Here is a 17,387-nt window from a genome sequence, read left to right as displayed (position 1 = left end):
CAGGTTCAGCTCTTATATTTTCTTAGCCCTTCACAGTGAAGGAATTTGTTCCTGTCTCCATCCATATTTTTACTAAACTTCGTTCTCTCAGCATGTGCTATGCAGAATGACCCTCGCCTCTGACCTGTGTTGAATTGGCTAAATCATGAGCTCAGAGTCAGAAAGAATTGGGTTCAGTTCCTCAGTCTGTCACTTTACTACTTATGTGACCTTGGACATATTTGTGTGAAGACGATTGTATCTCTTAACATAGTATATTTTAACAATAAAATGAGATAATATATGTGAAAATACTGATAACCCAGTGCCTAGCACAAAGTAGGTTCACCATGATTTTTTAAATTATACAATATATCATTGATGTTTTCAATGTACAAAACAATGGAAAATTTGAAATTCCAAAATTTTAATCCTTGAATGCACACACATTGTGTTTAAATTATGCTCACTGCCAGTGACACACAGGCCAGTGATGTAATAGGTGTATTAGGATTTGGAGAAGTTTGTGCTAAAAAATTATTCTTCTAGTGTAGACATTTGCACTGTTTGGATAACCTGCCAAACCTCTCAGGATAACGGATATCTTAGCTCAGAGGACCTTTCTTGATGTCAGTTGTTAGAGGAAAGAAACACCTGAGAGGTGTTTAAGCATATTAAAAGAGGTGACTTCCAGGAAAGCACTAAGGCCAGTGCCTGAGCAGATTGTAGCTTTATTTAGTAGAGAAACATCATGTTGACTGGAAAGAAGATGGGCAGACCTGGGCTCTAACCCAGGTTCAACACTTTCCAGAAAGTGATAGCTGACCTCGATATGGCCAGTCCTGTGCTCCAGATAGGTATGAGCACTTTACAAGGACCAATTCGTTTAATACGCTAGGTGGGTGTTCTTGTGTCCCTCAGGGTTGGTCAGGAGAGTAAATCACACCAATAATTTGAACAGAGAGAATTTGATGTGAAGAACTGTTAATCTGTTATAAAGTTGTCAACTAGGTAATGGAAAGAATGAAAAGAGAACTCTAAGGGCGTTGTCCCTCAACCTTTTTGACACTGGGGACTGGTTTCATGGAAGACAGTTTTTCTGTGGGTTGAGATGAGGGGGATGGTTTCGGGATGATTTGAGGGCATTACATTCATTGTGTATGTTATGTACATATTATTATTACATTGTGATATATAAGGAAATAATTGTATAACTTGCCATAATGCACAATCAGTGGGAGCCCCGAGCTTGTTTTCCTGTGACTCGATGGTCCCATCTGGGGGTGATGGGAGATAGTGACACCCGAGGTGCTCAGATCCTTCGCATGTGCAGTTCACAGATTCTCATTGGCTCACACTCCAATGAGAATCTAATGCCATCACTGTTCAGGTGGAAATGTGAGTGATGGAGACCAGGTGTAAATACACATGAGCTTCACTCACTTGCCCGCTGCTCACCTCCTGCTCTGCAGCCTGGGTCCTAACAGACCACAGAGCAGTACCAGTCCCTGGTCCAGGACTTGGGGACCCCTGCTTTAAGGTATAGGAAGCAGCTACCACCCCCAGGGCTGAGGGAACAAAGGAGAGAGTGGGGATTACTAATACTTCTCACGTGCTTAGAGGAAGGTCCACACAGAGCTGAAATGCAGGCCTCTGAGGAGAGGGTGCTGGCAGCAGGCTCTGAGGCTGATTCTACAAGAACCCTACAAACGGGTTTCAGTGGTTCCGCAGTCAGGAGAAAAGGGTGAGTTCCTTCTTGCTCCTTCATCTCTGTAGCCTTCGCTAGCGCCCCCTACCGATAGAGCTAAAAAGAAACCAGCTGACTGAGCAGGGATGTGTTCTGCAGAGTCCCACCTTAACATCATAAACTGGTTACAGAAAGATGCATTTGGCCATGAGAGACTGGCACACTTACTAGCTCCGTTTTGTAGATGAGGAAACTGAGACAAGTGTGTTACGCTGTGTTTCCTCAGGGCTATAGTCTGAATGTCTGCCTCCTCCCTCCAAATTGAAATCCTAGCCTCCAAAGGGGATGTTATTAGGAGGTGGGGCCTTTGGGAGGTGCTCAAGTCCCTGAGGGCGGGGCTCTCATGAGTGGAATTAATGCTTTTTAAAAAGAGACCCTTCTACCATGTAAAGACACAGTGGGAAGTCTGCAGCCCTCACCTGACCACACTGGTACCCTGATCTCGGGCTTCCAGCCTCCAGAACTGTGAGAAATAAACGTCTGCTATTTAGAAGCCACCCAGTCTATGACATTTTGTTATAGCAGCTTGAATGGACTAAGACACCCATCTAGGAATTTAAACCTAGACAGCCTGGCTGCAAAGTGCATGCTTTTTAACCTCTTGAATAAGTGAGTCAACGCTTATTCTAAACATGGGTCAAAACACTTCTCTAAAGCTTACTTTTAAAATCTGTAAAGTGAGGATGACAATTTCTAACATGTAAAGTTAAATAAACTTTGAAAATGATGTGCCTGTCCTATTACCTGGCACATGGTCGATTCCTAACAATACCAGCTCTTACTATGTGTAGTATTTTTCTTGCTTCGAGTCTAAAGGACTATTCATTTGACCTCAATGAATCTGTATGTAGTTTTGAAAGTATTGCCTTTGCCTTGGTTGATCCCATCTCAAATGGGTTGTTTATCTCTCTTGCTCAGCACAGTTGGGTGTTTACATTGGGAAGTGAGCACCAGAGAGAATTTAGTGCTGGAGCTTGATCAGTGGAGGCTTTATTGATGATGTCCTTAAAATCAGAGTTTATCAGGGGCTGCATCAGAGCGCCGAGTTGGTCTTTCACTTTGAATTTTAAGTAATGGGGGAAATCACTGAATACATTCATTCATTCTTTAAAGCAACAATTATTTATTGGATGCTAAATTGCAGCAGATGCTGTGCTATGCATGGGTGCCGGGGACCAGCCCCGGCTGATCCAGGGTATTCGAAGCGGGGACGGCGTTGGCGACCTATTTATTTAAATATTTTATCAAAGATATAAAGAGTAATAGGATGAGGATAGCTCAGTAGGAAATTCAGTGGAGAAAAGAGGCTGAGTAGCTTGATTTACGCGGGAGACCAATAAAACTTCAAGACAAGAAGTTTGCACCACTTACGTAGGCCGCAGGCATCCTTCCGTTCTCCCGAAGGAGAGGAGACACTGAGGCCTCCCCGGTTGGATCTTAGAAGCCCAGGCATAATTAGTAAGCATGGCGGGTTCCGCGCTCCAGATGGAGACTCAGAATTTGGGAGAGAGAGCGACATGGGGAGACCAAGTTTTGGTGAACAAGGCCCGCAGTTTATTTTCCAAAGTAGTTTTTATACCTTAAGTTGTGCATAGAGGATAATGGGGGAAGGAGTGGAGTCATGCAAGGACAACAGTTCCTGGTCCTAATCGAAGCCAGGCTTTCAAACTTATCATATGCAAAAGTTCAGGTGAATTACATCATCTTCTGGCCAGGAGGCCTGTTAACATTTTAAGAAACTTATCTTTCTCTAAAGGTGATTATTCCAAAGTCAGGCACCAGCCTCCAAAAAAGCATTGGACAAAGCTGCATTCCTATAGGGCAAAGGTGAGGTGGGCTCAATCAAGAAAAGAATTAACTCAAGGCTCCAAGGTTACAAACATTGAGCTACTACTTACATTTCTATATACCCATTATATCAATCAATACACTGCCAAGGACACAGTAGGTAAGGAGTATGGAGACTTAGCAGCAAACATTGGCCCAATAAGTGAAAAACCCTTCACCAATACAATTTCTAATCAATCTTTTAACTACTCAAAGGAATCTGTGTTTAGACAGTTTAGAACATCTCCTGCCTCTCACAGTTGGGAGGCTCTGAACAATCACATGTGGCCGGAAAAACCTATTCAGGCAGGCTAGAGGATTTCCAAAGGAGTTTGTAGGTTGAAACACTGTCACACCCAGGAATTATTAACTGGAGCTGTAAGCTAACTCTTTTTTCAGAGAGAGGTAGTGGGGGACAGCCCCCCATAAAGTCAGAGGTGTAGGTGAAAGCACAAAGCATAAAGTAGGCAGACTCTGGTTTTGGGGGTAGATGCTTGAGAATTTCCAGGGAGACTCCTGAGGCTTGATCCCGCCTTTGCGTATGCCAAGCCTCCTTCCTCATGACCTTTGCCACGGGCGGAGCTCGCTCCCCGCACATGGGGGTGTTAGAAACAGATGGATGGACCCTGATCTGAAGATTGTTTCTTCCAGTCCAGTGGGGGTTGTGGTGTAAAAACTCAACAGCTCATTTTCCCTCACTCCTCCAGGTGTGCATGTATGTACGTATGTTTTTTTTTAAAACATAGATTTAAAGCCATTGGGCTTCTCTGGTGCCCCAGATGGTAAAGAATCTGCCTGCAATGTGGGAGACCCAGGTTCAATCCCTGGGTTGGAAAGATCCCCTGGAGAAGGGAATGTCTACCCACTCCAGTATTCTTGCCTGGAGAATCCCATGGACAGAGGAGCCTGGCAGGCTTCAGTCCATAGGGTCAGACACGACTGAGTGACTAAGTACTTAATGCTGTCATGTGGGGAAAATCTCTATTGGATCTACTATGGAGTTAACCAGTATCTAAAGGAGATTGTATAGGGGTAGACGTGTGAGGGGAAAGCCTGTCCTGAAGGATGGGATCACTCATTAACCAGGGAAGAGGCAAGTCTTAGACTAGACTCAGGGAATGAGTGGGCAGGGCTGGGAGGCAGCAGCCCTGGGGAGCTCTGGGATTCCTGGTGGTGGATCACAAGATGTTATGTGCAGGGGGATGAGAGTTTATAGCTCTGACGTGCATACTGTGATACTCTAAGGGCCTCTAGAGTGTTCTATAGAGTGGAAAAAGAGAGTCTGGGAGCAGCAGGGCCTTGTTGTGTTGTTGTTTAGTCACTCAGTCTTGTCTAACTCTTTGAGACCCCATGGACTATAGCACACGAGTCTCCTCTCTCCTTCACCATCTCCCGGGGCTTGCTCAAACTCATGTCTGTTGAGTCAGTGATACTATCCAACCATCTCATCCTCTGTCTTCTCCTTCTCCTCCTGCCTTCAATCTTGCCCAGCATCAGGGTTTTTTGCAATGAATCAGCTCTTCGAGTTAGGTGGCCAAAGTATTGGAGCTTCAGCTGCAACATCAATCCTTCCAGTGAATATTCAGGGTTGATTTCCTTTAGGATTGACTGGTTTGATCTGGCAACCCACTGCAGTATTCTTGCCTGGAGAACCCCATGGACAGTGTGAAAAGGCAGGGCTTTAGAGTCTTGGAAGTAGCCGACTGGTGGGATCAGGATCCTCTGCTGTACAAATCAGGCTGTTTTTATCCTTTATTTCCCCTCTATGTTTTCTTTTTGCTTCAAAGTGGCAACCCACTCCAGTGTTCTTGCCTGGAGAATCCCAGGGACGGGGGAGCCTGGTGGGCTGCCGTCTGTGGGGTCCCACAGAGTCGGACACGACTGAAGTGACTTAGCAGCAGCAGCAATATCTTAGGGATATCTTGGTATCCCTAAGAGAACTAAGGGCAGAGCTTTATCTGTGTTCTTTGGCCAGAACTTGAAGGGAAAGCTGGCCTTGGAGACTAGCATGGTAGTTTTGTCACTTAGGATGCTCACGAGAGAACCCCAAGATTGAAGCCTTGTATTTAAGGTCGTACTACGTCTTGTTGCTCTTTCTAGAAATTCTGGTGAGAACTAAGGAGGTTAGTTTATATTGAGATATATTTTGTAGGACATGGGAATATCCAAACCTCTTGTTGACCCCCTCAGCTCAAGGGAATTTATTTTAGAGGAAAATAAATATATAGAGGGAATAGCCAGGGAGATGAATATTCTGTCACCCCAATGTAGAACCTCAGTGAGCTATGCTGGAATAAATAGAAGACTCTTTTGTCTCCTTCCCACAAGACTTTCTGCTCCCCCAGTATATTTTCAAGATTATTAACAGTATTAATGGTAAAAATAAGATGTAATCAGTGTTCTGGTTGCCTTGCAAACATTCAGTGGTAGCACTGTTTTCCTTTGATTTTAATCAAAAAGAAAATTGAATTGCCAGAGCCTACTGTTAACAGTGTGTTTTAAATATTCTCAGTCTCCAGCCCAAACATTTCTATGACATTCGGTGATCTCGAGTTTACTATATCCTGGATTTTATCAAAGCCATCTTTTCAGATCTTAAAAATAAATTCACAGTAAGTTACATTTGAATTATATGGCTTAAAGTATAATCTCTCCTAAGGGTATTTGCATTTTAATAGATGACAGAGCTAATGAAATCGAGTCGAAGGGGTGGAATTTCTGGCATTAGCAAACAGGGAACAATTTTTAGTTGGTAGAAAGATCTTATCCTTGTTCCTAGAATTATATTGTTTACATATAAGATTGATTCAGAAGGAAACATTAACTGGTTAGATGACCTAGGTCACAGATGTTTATAGTTGGTAGGGAGTCAGTATTCCAGTTGGGAGCACAGAGGCCGGGTGGGGCTTGTCTGTTCAGCCCATGATTATCTCTTCCTTCCACATCATCCCCTACCAACTCCCTTCTTTTTAAAATTAATTAATTAGTTCATTTGGCTGCACCAGGTCTTAGCTGCAGCACTGTGGATCTTAGATCTTTAGTTCTGGCATGTAGAATCTAGTTCCCTGACCAGGGATTGAACCCAGGCACCCTGCTTTGGGAGCACAGACCATTAGGAGCACTTAGCCACTGGACAACCCAGGGAAGTCCTCAGCCTCCTTCTTAATGAGTGTAATTTCCCTCTTTTCCATAGAACCGTAAGCTTTCCTCCAAGCACAAACAGATTTTCTTAATATTTGTGCCTTTTTTCTCTATCCCCCTCTCTTTGGCACCAAGTATCTGAGAGCTTCCTAAATGTTGATATGCATGTTGAAAAACACCCCAGGCCCTATTTATACCTGAGCAATCCATGGGGGCTTCCTTAATGACTCAGATGGTAAAGAATGTGCCTGCAATGCAAGAGACCTGGGTTTGATCCCTGGGTTGGGAAGATCTCCTGGAGACGGGAATGGCTACCCTCTCCAGTATTCTTGCCTGGAGAATTCCACGGACAGAGGAGCCTGGTGGGCTACAGTTCATGGGCTTGCAGAGAGTCGGACACGACTGAGCGACTTTCATATACACACATTGTGGATGTTCATTCTCTGGGTTTGGACAAATAACTGATATGTATGCACCATTGAAGTTTCACATAGAACAGTTTCACTGCCCCCAAAGCCCCCTCTGCTTTACCTGTTCATGTCTCCACCCCCAGCCTCTGGCAGCCACTGATGTTCTTCGACTCCATTGTTTTACCTTTTCCAGAATAAAATATAGTTGGAATAATAGAACCTTTCCACATTGGCTTATTTCACTTAGTAATTTAACATTCTTCTGTCTTTTCATGGTGTGATAGCTCATTTCCTTTTAGCACTGAACAATATTCCATTGTCTGAATGAACCGCAGTTTGTTTATCCATTCACCTACTGAATGGATAAAACTTGATTGCTTCCAAGTTTTGGCAATTGTGAATAAAGCTGCTATAAACATCCATGTGCTCATTTTTGGGTGGACAGAAGGTTTCATCTTTGGATAAATACCAAGGGGTACAATTGCCGCATCAATTTTTCTTTATAATTTTCTTCTCACAAATGACTGTGAGCCTTTGCTCAATTGTCCTCCAGTGTCTGCTCCAGCTTGTGTATTTCCCCAGTCATGTTTCCTCTTCTTGGCTGGGGCTTTCCTGTACTGAGGCTCTGCCATCCCCAGGAATGAATGATCTGTGCCCCACTTGGAGAAATGTAAGGAAAGAGAGAAACCTTATGCAGCAATAGTACAGGGAAGTTTTTAGTTGTAGCAGTTAGATTTGGGCAAGTTAGGAAGAAGAGGCCATAAGCTGAGTTTATGGCACCCAAGAGTTAAATTCTGTCTGCCCATGCAATTCTTACTGGCGTCGGAAAGAGTCATTTAGGCCTTTTACATCGCTGTGAGCATCTGAACGCTGAATCTAGCTTAAGGGAAATTAAAAGCCACTGCTTTCTGCTAGTGACAATTCCCCTTGAAGGTCCTGACAGGAGATGGAAGGGAAATCAGGCTCCCTGAAGTGAAGTCCATATTATCCTGCATCCATGGTAAGTTTCTGTGGTCATGCGAGATGCCCGGTGGCTTTCTGAAAGACGCAGCCAGAATAGAGAATGACAAGACCAGCAAGATGAATTTAAAAGAGATGGAGGTCATCCCCACAGACTCAGAAAAATAGAGATTTTAGGTGAGCCTACTATTTTTTTTCCCCCAGAAAAACAAACTACACCAAATTAGCACTTTTATATTTCAGTTGTTTAAAAATACTATTTTATTTTTCTGGAAAGAGGAAAGTTTTTGAGACAAATACTGTTCAAAGGACCAAAGGCTGTGTATCAGATGCACTGACATGAAGTTTTACAGTCATCTCGTTTCTGAATTTTAGTCATAAAAGACACAGAAGGACACAGTGGGCATTTCAGCAATGTAGGTCAAATTCTGTTGCCATGCGCTCCAGGGGACTGGCTGTCCATGCCTTTTCTCCTCTTGGACTTGTATTATATTGAATAGTATTTGGCAAATATGAGCTTTGGGCTGAGGCTTTGGGAGAATATCATAGATTTTTAATGTGATGGTGTTTGTGAAGTGGGTGCTGGAGTCATTTCACTTTTCACTTAATCCTTTTCTTTCCCCTCCCCGTGGTGGAGAGTAGCCTGTCTTATCAAACCTGTGGTCCTTCGTGTCTCATGCCCCTACAGCCCAGGTCAAGGGTCCCCTTCAGTCTTCTCTTCTTTCCTCTAACTCTCCAGTGTCCTGAGACATTCCCGAGGTAGAAGGAATGCTCAGACTTGCTTTGGTTACAGCCTAGCATCTCAAACTCAAAAGAGTCAGCTTCAAGGAGGGTGTAGGCCAGTGGTTTTAAGAATCCCTTTCATCAAAGAGCAAATGTATGTATTCTTATAAATCCTGTGGGAGGTGAGGCCTGAGCAGGATTGCTCAAAGCCCATCAGCCGTATATTTCTGGAGCAAAGGAAAAATAATAATGCCTCCGAGCGTAGCTCTCCTTGTTAAATATTAAATATGGTCATGGCCCAACTCCTCCGTGTTTCTCTGAGTTCTGGTAGGTCTCTTCAAGCTGGTCCTCTAATGGGCTTTTCTGGCCTGTGAGATACACCCACTGTTTTGGAATGGCAGTCATTCTGCAAGGAGAACCAATGAACTTAAATCTAATAAGAGATAGAGTTCCATGGGTTGTACAATAGGTCTTTGTGGGTTATCCATTTTATTTTTTATTTTTTTATTTTTTGGGTTATCCATTTTAAATGTAGCACTGTGTATATGACCTTCCCAAAGACCCTAACTATCACTTCCCCCTGGCAACCATGAGTTCCTTTTCTAAGTCTGTGAGTCTCTTTCTGTTTTGTAAATAAGTTCATTTGTATCATTTCTTTTTAGATTCCATTTATGCCAGCCTGGATGGGAAGAGGGTTTTGGGGGAGAATGGATACATGTATATGTATGACTGAGTCCCTTCACTGTTCACGGGAAACTATCACAACATTGTTAATTGGCTATACCCCAATACAAAATGATTTTGGTATTACAAAAAATAAAAATTAAATGAAAAAAAGAGATAGAGACTAGGGGAGGTTTTTCTGGAACAGGACACGAAGGATCCGTAAAGCAATCTGAATGCAATGCAATTGCTTCTTTTCACTGAAGGAAATATTAGCTCTGAAAAATTTGTGACACTTCAACTCAGAAAAGTTGGTTAAATACCCTTGTATCAGGTTGTTCTGAAGTCAAAACTTTGATTTCTGTGTCCACCACTTCCTCTCTAAGTGGCCTTTTCATTTAGCCCCACTGAAATGAAGAACGTGTTTTAATTTGCATAAAATAAAATCTTCCATACTTCAGAAAAGCTCTAGATAGGATTTCAGAAGGAAAGAATGAAAATGTATCTTTTTTCTCCCTTTTCTTTTTTTTAATTGGAGTGTGGTTGATTGACAGTGTTGTATTAGTTTCAGGTATACAGCAAAGTGAATCAATTAACTTATATATTCATGTATATCCACTCTTCTTTAGATTCTTTTCCCATGTAGGCCATTACAGAGTATTGAGTAGAGTTTCCTGTGCTATATAGTAGGTCCTTATTAGTTCATTGGAGAAGGAAATGGCAACCCACTCCAGTGTTCTTGCCTGGAGAATCCCGGGGACGGGGGAGCCTGGTGGGCTGCTGTCTATGGGGTCGCACAGAGTCGGACACGACTGAAGCGACTTAGCAGCAGCAGCAGCAGCAGTGTGTATGTGTCACTCTCAGTCTTCCAATTTATCCCTCCCGGGTGACCATAAGTTTGTTTTCTAACTCTGTGGCTCTCCTTCTGTCTTCTAAATAAGTTATCTCCCTTTTCTTATAACCAAGATGATTCTCTGCAGAGATTGGGAACTCACAACTCAGTCATGTTTTGTTTTGCCCCTTTGAGTGATTTTTATCAAATTCTGTGCCAGTATTGTAACATGTGAGTATTTTCATATCAATATCTGGATTTGTGCTTGTCCTGAAAAATTGAAATATCTAGCACCTTAATGTCGATACCCAAATGACAATGATCTACCACAGCTTAGGGACTGCTGCCCGCTTCAAACAAGGCAAGGCATCTTCAGTTCAGCACGCGCCTCACCCCACCCCACCTCCGTCTTCCTAACACCCTCCAACTGACGCCTTTCACAGCTTTCCTGGCCTCGCGAGGCATTTGAGGTTTTGACCTCTGTTCTAGGAGATATTATGCTACTTCTTTCTTGAGGAGTTCTCAATCCTTCTATAGATATTTTAGCTGAGATCAATCCTGGACTGTCTTGCAAAGACATTCTGTTTAGCAGATTCATTATTAGGGTTCAAGTTTTCTTAGCAACATGTTAGGCTTCAGTGAAGAGTTACTTAAAACATTCTTTGGTTTAAACTTATTTTCTTCTAACTTATTAATGATATTTAAGACTTTTTTGGTTAAAGATAATTCTGTTTCATAACTCTTCCATTTCCTATCAGACACTTGATGTACAAAACAGCAGTTCTGCATTCTATTTAAGCTTAAAATAATTTCCCTTGAAAATGAAACTAAGGACAGGATTCTAAAACATGAATATGCTAGCTTCCTATGTAATGACATTACTCCAAGTCCAGACATTATTCCAGACACAAATTTGGCAAACAGAAATATTCTTAGACCTCGATAACTCGATCACAAAATAGCCAAGATGGGGATAAAACAATAAAGAGAAACAGGATGGTCCACAAAAGGAGAGAGTAGCAAGGAAAACCTGAACATTAAAATGCAGATGATGGGATTCTGGAAAGTTGCTGCCTGAACCAGTGGATCCAGAAACACAGCATCACTGTCATGATCTGGTCCAGATCCGGAATGAAGTGAGTGAGGCACAATATTTAGGAGGGTAAGAGAGAAACTTAGTAATTATAACAGGCACTAACATTTTTAAATGGTGATGCACTATTTTAGAAATCAAAATGAGTGCACAGAAAGCCATGGTGGATAAAATGGTCTTCTTGGCCAATAGGCTGACATTTGGCCAGCATGTGGGAGTTACTTACCCAATGCCAGGTATGGTACTAAGTACTCTTCATACTTTAAAAATAGTTAATACGTTAGGAGTTACTTACCCAATGCCAGGTATGGTGCTCATCACTTTCATGCTTTAAAAAAATTTTAATATACAGAACAGATTCATGAGATAAGTTCTCTTATTTCCTATCTTTCTCCACATTTTATAGCCAAGAAAACTGAGGCTTAAAGATATTGAACAACTTGCTTAGGTTAGAGCTAATAACTGACAGGGCCGGGATACAGGCTGCTTGAGTGTCTCAGCTGCTCGTGTTCGTGGTACTGTCCACCTCTTTGGAGATGGCTCGGCCCCGGGTCATCAAGTTCTGCGATGCTAATATGCTTCCACTATCCTGGTGTTCCTCCTGGGTCAAGGATAGGTTCATGACCTCAGAGCAGTCATGTGTATATATAGAGAGAGAATCTGGATACACACACACACACACAGAATCCGAAAGACCATGAGGACAAGACAATGAATAGATACCTGCTATTGGTAGAGGCAAGGACACAGAGGAAGAGGCAGCTTCTCCATAAAGTTCAAGCCCAGAATGGAGAGCAAGGGAACCCTGCAGCCAAAGGGAACCCACATAACTCACCCTAGCGCCATAGTGGAATGATGCTCTAATCTCTGGGAGTAGGTCTTAGTTCACTCAGACTGTTTTATGGCTTCTTTATTGTGTGTTCCTCCCCGTCCTTCTCTACACACCCTCACCTTAACAGACAGCTTGAAGAAGTCACTACAACCCAAAACAGCCCAGTGGGCCCTCATTCCCAATTTCGCAGTCTTCACCTCCAGTCTAAACTGTCTGGTCTGCCTATCCTTCCACATTGAAAAGGATGGAATGTTAACAACCTTTTACTCATTAGTAATTACTTATTGGGCTTCCCTGGTGGCTCAGCAGTAAAGAATCTGCTGGCCAAGCCAGAGACACGGGTTTGATCCCTGGGTCGGGAAGATCCCCTGAAGAAGGAAATGGAGAATACTGGAGTATTCTCCAGTATTCATGCTTGGGAAATCCCATGGACAGAGGAGCCTGATGGTCTCCAATCCACGGGGTCACAAAGAGTTGGACATGACTTAGTAACTAACCATCACCACCACCACCAACAACAATCATTTACTATGCTTTATGTACGTAGAGAAAATTTGCAACTATGCCTCAGATGCTTTAGGATGTCTGTTTTTAGAGTAGGTGAGTGGTTTACTTTACACATTTGCATCATTTGAACTTTTTGCAGTGGTCAATCAGTGAAGTCAAATTTATTTGACTTTCATGTATAAATTCTAAATAAAAAATCTTTAAAAAAGTTTCCTTTATGGTAGTTTAAACCTTCTCTAGGCCAGCTACTTGTTTTTCTATATAATTTTTCATGTGTTTTCATGTGTTTCATGAATTTTTAATTCATTCACGTATTGATTTATTCCATACGTGCTTGTTGGGTCTTACTCTGAACCAGGTCTTTTCTAGGCACTGAGATAGGCAGTGAACAAGGAAGACCATGGAGCCCACATTCTAGTGGGGAATAGCGTCAGTAATACATCAAGTACCATATACTAAGAAGAGAAAGAAAGCAGGATACAGAGATGGAAAGTGTTAGGAAGTTCTGATTTTATAGTCAAAGAGGGACTCTTTGAAGGGCTGTTGTGTGAGCATCTGCCTGAACGAAATAAGGGAGAGGACCTTGTAAATATCTGGTGAAATGCATTCCAGAATGTAATTCATAATGTTTATGCAGTAGTTTGGGTTTTAGTTTAAAATCAGGGTCAATCATATCAGCAGTACTTATTGAGCATGTACTAGCTGCTTGGTGAGTGAGGTGGGCTATTGGATAACAGGGAAATATGAGATCTCACCTTGGTCACCTCGTTTACCACTTCCATAGGAGTTGAGCAGAGCACACATAAAAATATCAAGTGGTAAAACAGTACAGTGATTTGATGCTAAACTGTGCGGTGACACAGAGTCTAGGTTTTGGGAGTCTCTTTTGGGTCTTACATATTCAGAAGTGAAAGTCTAATTCTGCTAGATTCAAACATTTTTGAGGACAAGGAAGTAGACTGAAACCAGAGGGAGGAAACAGTTCTCTGTGGGACCTTCGTTCTCACTCCTGTGGGGATTTCCTTCTCTTGGAGGTTATTTATATATTTAGACAAGTGAAAGTGTTAGTCGCTCAGTCGTGTCTGACTCTTTGTGACCCATGGACTGTAGCCACCAGTCTCCTCTGTCCACAGGATTTCCCAGGCAAGAATACTGGAGTGGGTTGCCATTCCCTTCTCCAGGGGATCTTCCTGACCCAGAGATCAAACCTGGGTCTCTTGCATTGTAGGAAGATTCTTTGCCATCTGAGCCACCAGGGAAAAGGCAATATATTTAGAAACACAGTTCTAATTGGGGATAGCAAACTGTTGAGAATCCAGACAATGGATTTACTTTCTATGGGATGCCAAGCAGTTAGCATCCTTTGAACTGTGTTGCTATAGGATGGTGGCAACTGTAGCAAACGCATTCTTTTCCTGCTTCTCCTTCCCATCGCTCCCCTGTGCTATGAAGTGGGAGTTGCCATTGTGGTTTAGACTTGTAATCAAATTGAGACTCTCCATTTCCTAGCACAGAACTCTCAATAATGGTTACTATTTTGGTCTTTCAGTAAATGGTTTGTGACTGAAATACCGACATGCTAACAGTATTTGGGCTAGCGGAATTATGACATTTTGGGTATTTTCTGTTTTCCACAAACCCTAATTGCTCATAACACAGTTTCTGATTGTTCTTTAGTTTTGGATTCTATTACCATTGAAATTTTTAAAAAGGAAAAATTACTGTAATGATTCAAACATATCATTGGATTCATTACATTAATGAGTGCTTGTTCAGCTTGCACAATAGACTTTTCTCTGCTAAATTTAAATTTTTTGCTTCAAAGACTCATGCTTCAACAAACTTTTTCTTTTATTTTGATCATGATTATCCTTGCAAGCATTAATTATAATACCTAGTGTTCACACTATGATTTTCACCCAAAGTGATAGAAACACATTTTTAAATTCAGTAACCCCTTATTACAGCTCAAGCCTAGACAGTAGATACTTACATTTTATAGAAAAGCCTGGAGATCAGGTGATGACAACAGCAACAAACCAGATACATTTTTCTTTGATCTGATTGGAAATAAGCTTTTTTTTTTTTTTTTTCCTGCAAAGCTGCCTAGTCCCTTCCCAAAGCTGTTTCTAAGGATGCTAGTGAGAAGCTTTTCTGAAATAACATTTAAGTGCTGCTACAAACCTGAGTTGGAAGGCTCTCCCTGTGGTTTTGATTTATAATTTCATTAGCTGCACAATCAAAGACTAGATTCCCCCTCGTTTTGTTCTCCGGTGTTAGAATTCCAGGCAGCGATCTCGACGTGCGGCTTCTCACGTGGAGAGCCTTTGATCGTTTCGGATCTTTGTTGCGGTGTTTAGTATGCCGTGTGCTCTGTCCCTTTGCCTGCCTGTGCCTTCCTTGCCCTTCCTCTCTCTGCTCCTGGTGACGGGGATGAACCTGGGGGACTAGATTGATTCCCCGGCTCCTTCTTGTCATTTGGTCTCTAGTGGCTCAGATGGTAAGAATCTGCCTGCAATGCAGGAGACCTGGGTTCCATCCCTGGGTCAGGAAGATCCCCTGGAGAAGGGAATGGCAACCCACTCCAGTACTCTTGCCTGGACAATCCCATGGACAGAGGAGCCTGGTGGGCTACAGTCCATGGGGTCTCAAAGAGTCAAACACGACTGAGTGATTAACACTCTCACTTTCACACAGGGCTCTGCCAATGGATGTAACTGGAGGTTGGAAGAGGGCAGGGCACCAGCTCCTCCAGGTCACCCCAGCTGCAGCCTCCTTCCTTGGCCCCTCTTGTCTTGGGCTGGTCCTGGTTTTCTGCTTCTGTCCATCTCTGGGCTGCCTCACTTTCCTCTTTGGTTTCTCAACAGCTCTTCTGTCGCCTGTGCCACCTCTTCTCTGTTACTGAAGTCCCTGTTCCGGGTTTGTAAAGTGGTTTCTGATTTTCTAGTTTAACCTGGATTGATACGGATAACAGTTCTCAGGGATGATTGCCAACAGAATGAACTGTTATTGTCTTTGTGACAATTCTCAGAAAATAAAAGTTTATAAAATGTACTTCACTTTGGACCTCCAAGAGCAAGATAAGAGGGGAAAACTGAGAAAATAGCTTTATCAGTTTTGTAGGCACGTACTTCTGAGCTGACGAATTATTGTACATACTGCTATCAAATGAGACAAGTTGATTACATCGACCTGTGAGTTTCTTTGTTGTCCCCCTGTATTTGTAACACTTTGTAGTTATTGAAGAGTATACAGTATTCTGGGGTTTCCCAGGTGGCTCAGTGGTAAAGAACCTGCCTGCTAAAGCAGGAGATGCAGGAAACGTGGGTTCAATCCCTGGGTCAGGAAGATCCCCCCCTGGAGAAAAGAAATGGTAACCCACTCCAGTATTCTTTCCTGGAAAATCCCGTGGACAGAGGAGCCTGGCAGGCTATAGTCCAGGAGGTCACAAAGAGTCGGACACAACTGAATGACTAAGCATGAATGCACACATGCATAACGTATGCTGCTAAAATATGTTAATTGAAATATTTTAAAGTTTGTACCTATTGTACAACATGGGGAATATAGTCAGTATTTTGTAGTAACTGTAAATGGAAAGTAATCTTTAAAACTGTGTAGAAATTTGAAAAATTTAGAAGTTTATAAAAGCCCAGTATCTTTGTCCTTATTTGAGGCAGACACACTTCTTAGCAGTATTACTTTAAGAAACTCTGAGAAATAAGTTTCTGTGATTTTTCTGAAACAGGAAAATTGTTCATCTGGATGAGTGACCAGTGTTAATGTTAATAGGTAAGGGGCTAGTATGTAGTGTCTTCTAGATCTCTTTAACCACATGATCTTCATCAGTGGGGAAACCACCAGCCTGGGAATCATAAAACATAGATCTTATCTTAGGTTGGGTTCCTGAGAGAGAGGGGTGTGCAAATAATTTACTGAGTGGAGTATAAGTAGGAGGTGAGAAGACAGAACAGCGCAGGGAAGAAGTTAAGCAAAGAGGTGTTTGGGCTGAAATCTAATCTGATCACATGGGGAAGTTGGGAGCATGAATGGCATCAAAGATAAGTCCCACCTCTTTTAAAAAGTTTGTGTTTTATATTGGAGTAGAGCCGATTAACAATGTTGTAAGAGTCTCAGGTGCACACCAGAGCTACTTAGCTATACATATACATGTATCCATTCTCCCCCAATCTCCCCTCCCATCCAGGCAGCCATGTGACATTGGTCATAGTTCCCTGTGCTATACAGTAGGTCCTTGTTGGTTATCCATTTAAAATACAGGGGTGTGTACATGTCCATCTCAAACTCCTGAGAAGTCCCGTCTTGATACAGGAAAGCTGGGCTCCAGTCACCCTTCATCAGTCAGTTATTCACTGCAGGAGCCCGAGAATGGGGTAGAGGTACATACCCTCCCAGGCATTTATGTTGGAGGAGGGCAAGCTCTGGACAAAGGTGTAGCTATGAGCTCTTAGCAGCAACACCTGCAGCAGCTAAGAGATGGAGAGGCTGACCCGATAAAGGAGGTGTGTGTGTGTGAGGAGGCACCCACAGCATCTGCCATCAATACCAGTATACAGAGTACCCTCTCCCCCTCCTTGTACAAGCCCTTTAGACACTGGACAAGACACATAACCTCTCCAAGCTGCAGCCTCCTTGCCCGTCTAAAATGAAAA

At 42.6% G+C, this 17,387-nt stretch overlaps 1 protein-coding gene across 1 annotated transcript in view; it reads left to right on the top strand.

Moving 5' to 3' along the window:
• LOC113894441 (ras-GEF domain-containing family member 1B) overlaps positions 1-17,387 on the top strand; it is a 651,277-nt gene that overhangs the window by 142,523 nt on the left and 491,367 nt on the right. The gene's annotated exons all lie outside the window — the stretch shown is intronic.

This window comes from Bos indicus x Bos taurus, chromosome 6 (assembly GCF_003369695.1).
Source record: "Bos indicus x Bos taurus breed Angus x Brahman F1 hybrid chromosome 6, Bos_hybrid_MaternalHap_v2.0, whole genome shotgun sequence".
Classification (NCBI taxonomy): Eukaryota; Metazoa; Chordata; class Mammalia; order Artiodactyla; family Bovidae; genus Bos; species Bos indicus x Bos taurus.
Note: the sequence above shows the minus strand (reverse complement) of the source record. Positions and strands in the feature narration are given on the sequence as shown.